Raw genomic sequence first — 4,329 nt, 5'->3', positions numbered from 1 at the left:
GTTAAGGACTAGCTTGTTGTTTTGTTAGGACAGGTGTATTTTACTAGTGCCAACCCTGGGTTGAATATTGCCCATTTCCCACCACCAAATTCACGTCTGCCTGGAACCTCAGAATATGAGTTTATTTAGAAATAAGATCTTTGCAGATTTAGTTAAGATGTCTTACTTGGCTATAGTGGGCTCTAAATCAAATGAGCTGTGTCCTTATAAGAAGGCCATAAAACGATACAGACACACAGAGAGGAATGCTATGTGAAAACAGAGGCAGAGATGGATTTTTGGTCTTTAGGCCAAGGAACACTGAGGATTGCCAGCAACCACCAAAAGCCAGAAGAAGCAAAAAAGTATACTCCCACTTCTGAAAAAGCCTAGCCCTGCTGACACCTTGTTTTTAGACTTCTGACATCTGGAAATGTGAAAGAATACATTTTTGTTGTTTCAAGCCACCCAGTTTGTGGTAATGTTATGGCAGTCTTACAAAACTAATGCATGCCCTAACTTCTATGGGTTGCCCTTCAGTAGATCAAATCAAAGCCTGAGGTTTTTATGGAGGTTACCCTTCCTAGGGTTCTCTTGCCCCAGCATTATGTGGCTGCTAAGATATTTGCCTGGGGCTTTAGCTTCTTAGTTACTACTTTCTACTGCAGTTACTTAGAGTCTTGCCCTTCACCTGCACAATTTAAGAATTGGAGAATGTTCTGAGAGAAGACTCCACAGATACTTTGAGGCTCTCTTTCCTGTGCTGCTAGCCTTATTAGGATTTTGCTCCTCAAGTCCTATGTACTCTGACAGCACCAAACTCCAACCTCTTCGTTTTAACCTGGTGGGATTGAAGTTTTCTCTTAGGACTTTATTCTCCCACACTGTTAATTAGCCCATGTACTCAGGTAAAATCCTTGGAGTTCAGTATGGAAATATATATTCAACAAACAGATGGTTGACAGAAGGGTGGGGAGTGTGGGGTTGGGCCAAATGGTGAAGGGGAGAGGGAGATACAGTCTTCCAGTTATGGAATGAATAAGTCATAGGACTAAAAGGTACAGCATAAGGAATACAGTCATTGATATTGTAATAGCAATTTAACAGGACAGATGGTAGCTACACCTGTAGTGCACATAGCATATACACTTGTTGAATCACTATGTCATGCACTTGAAACTATTATAACATTGTGTATCACCTATACTGAAATTTAAAAAAAAGAAATATTCAAAATTATTTTTCCTCAGTACTTTGGAGGCATTAGCCCACTATTTTATAGTTTCCTGACATGAAATTTTGTGCAAAAAAAACAAAAAACAAAAAACACAAAGAAACAGTGCTTTGGCAGCGCATACACTAAAATCGGAATGATACAGAGAAGATTAGCATGGCCCCTGTGCAAGGATGACATGCAAATTCATGAAGTATTCCATATTTTTAACCTTTATTAAAAATATTTTTCTTCAATTTTTCCTACTATATTTTTTACTTTTGCGTAAATTTTTTAAATTCTATTTTACTTCTATTATTTCATTTTAGTCTACTTCAGTGTATTCATTTTTCCAAATTTTTAAATAATTTCTTTTTTTTTCCTTTTTTTCCCCTTTTTTTCTCTAATCTATCAAGCCACTTTTAACACCCAGATCAAAACACACCTGGGATCTAGCATCATCTATTCGATTTTTGTCTATGTGTGTATTTGTTTTTAATTTTTAAATTTTAATATTTTTTTAATTTTAATTTATTAATTTTAATTTTTCCAGCTCATTAACTTCTTTTCTCCCTTCAAAATGATGAAACGAAGAAATTTACCCCAAAAGAAAGAGCAGGAAGAAACGACAGCCAGGGACTTAACCAACACGGATACAAGCAAGATGTCTGAACCAGAATTTAGAATCACGATAATAAGAATACTAGCTGGAGTCGAAAATAGATTAGAATCCCTTTCTGTGGAGATAAAAGAAGTAAAAGCTAGTTGGGACAAAATTTTAAAAATGCTATAACTGAGCTGCAATCTCGAATGGAGGCCATGGCAGCAAGGATGGATGAGGCAGAACAGAGAATGAGCAATATAGAGGACAAACTTATGGAGAATAATGAAGCAGAAAGAAAAAAGGAGATTAAGGCAAAAGAACACAATTTAAGAATTAGAGAAATCAGTGACTCATTAAAAAGGAACAACATCAGAATCATACGGGTCCCAGAAGAGGAAGAGAGAGAAACAGGAATAGAAGGATTATGTGAGGAAATCATAGTAGAAAACATTCCTAGCCTGGGGGAAAGACACAGACATCAAAATCCAGAAAGCACAGAGGACTCCCATTAGAGTCAATAAAAACTGACCATCATCAAGGCATATCATAGTCAAATTCACAAAATACTCAGGCAAGAAAAGAATCATGAAAGCAGCAAGGGAAAAAAAAGTCCTTAACCTACAAAGGAAGACAGATCAGGTTCACAGAAGACCTATCCACAGAAACTTGGCAGACCAGAAAGGAGTGGCAGGATATATTCACTGTGCAGCCAAGACTTCTCTATCCAGCAAGGCTCTCATTCAAAATAGAAGGAGAGATAAAAAGTTTCCTAGACAAACAAAATTTAAAGGAGTTTGTGGCCACTAAACCAGCCCTGCAAGAAATTTTAAGGGGGACTCTCTGAGAGGAGAAAAGATTTAAATAAATAAATAAATAAATAAATAGCAAAAGCAACGAAGACTAGAAAGGATCAGAGAACACCACCAGAAACTCCAACTTTACAAGCAACATAATGGCAATAAATTCATATCATTCAGTACTCACTCTAAACATCAATGAACTCAATGCTCCAATCAAAAGACATAGTGTAACAGAATGGATAAGAGAACAAGATCCATCTATATTGTGTTTACAAGAGACCCACTTTATTTTTTTTTTCAATATATGAAGTTTATTGTCAAATTGGTTTCCATACAACACCCAGTGCTCATCCCAAAAGGTGCCCTCCTCAATACCCATCACCCACCCTGCCCTCCCTCCCACCCCCCATCAACCCTCAGTTTGTTCTCAGTTTTTTTAACAGTCTCTTATGCTTTGGGTCTCTCCCACTCTAACCTGTTTTTTTTTTCCTTCCCCTCCCCCATGGGTTTCTGTTAAGTTTCTCAGGATCCACATAAGAGTGAAACCATATGGTATCTGTCTTTCTCTATATGGCTTATTTCACTTAGCATCACACTCTCCAGTTCCATCCACGTTGCTACAAAAGGCCATATTTCATTCTTATTGCCACGTAGTACTCCATTGTGTATATAAACCACAATTTCTTTATCCATTCATCAGTTGATGGACATTTAGGCTCTTTCCATAATTTGGCTATTGTTGAGAGTGCTGCTATAAACATTGGGGTACAAGTGCCCTTATGCATCAGTACTCCTGTATCCCTTGGGTAAATTCCTAGCAGTGCTATTGCTGGGTCATAGGGTAGGTCTATTTTTAATTTTCTGAGGAACCTCCACACTGCTTTCCAGAGCGGCTACACCAATTTGTATTCCCACCAACAGTGCAAGAGTGTTCCCATTTCTCCACATCCTCTCCAGCATCTATAGTCTCCTGATTTGTTCATTTTGGCCTTATGAAGATAAAAAGCTTCTGCACAGCAAAGGAAACAACCAACAAAACTAAAAGGCAACCAACGGAATGGGAAAAGATATTTGCAAATGACATATCGGACAAAGGGCTAATATCCAAAATCTATAAAGAGCTCACCAAACTCCACACCCGAAAAACAAATAAACCAGTGAAGAAATGGGCAGAAAACATGAATAGACACTTCTCTAAAGAAGACATCCGGATGGCCAACAGGCACATGAAAAGATGTTTAACGTTGCTCCTTATCAGGGAAATATAAATCAAAACCACACTCAGATATCACCTCACGCTAGTCAGAGTGGCCAAAATGAACAAATCAACAAGAGACCCACTTTAGACTGAAAGACACCTTCAGATTGAAAAGGGATGGGGAACCATCTATCATGCTAATGGTTAACAAAAGAAACACGGAGTAGCCATACTTATATCAGACAATCTAGACTTTTAAATAAAGATAGCATCAAGAGGTGAAGTATCAAAAAGCATTATGTCATAATTAAGGGGTCTACTCACCAAGAAGACCTAACAATTGTAAACATTTATGCACCAAATGTGGAAGGACACAAATATATAAATCAATTAATCACAAACATAAAGAAACTCATCAATAGTAGTACCATAATAGTGGGGGACTTCAATACCCCACTCACAGCAGTGGACATATTATCTAATCAAAAAATTAACAAGGAAATAATGTCTTTGAATGACACACTGGACCAGATAG

The 4,329-nt window shown here is 37.5% G+C and overlaps 1 non-coding gene across 1 annotated transcript; it reads left to right on the top strand.

Annotated features, from left to right (window-relative positions):
* The first annotated feature begins 1,318 nt into the window (after nt 1-1,318).
* LOC122218741 lies at nt 1,319-1,421 on the top strand. Its single transcript, XR_006202074.1, has one exon. It is a non-coding gene; the product is annotated as a U6 spliceosomal RNA (small nuclear RNA).
* The last annotated feature ends 2,908 nt before the right edge of the window (nt 1,422-4,329 follow it).

The sequence above is a fragment of the Panthera leo genome, chromosome B1, assembly GCF_018350215.1.
Source record: "Panthera leo isolate Ple1 chromosome B1, P.leo_Ple1_pat1.1, whole genome shotgun sequence".
Classification (NCBI taxonomy): domain Eukaryota; kingdom Metazoa; phylum Chordata; class Mammalia; order Carnivora; family Felidae; genus Panthera; species Panthera leo.
The sequence above is the reverse complement of the archived record's forward strand: the minus strand, read 5'-3'. Positions and strand labels throughout refer to the sequence as shown.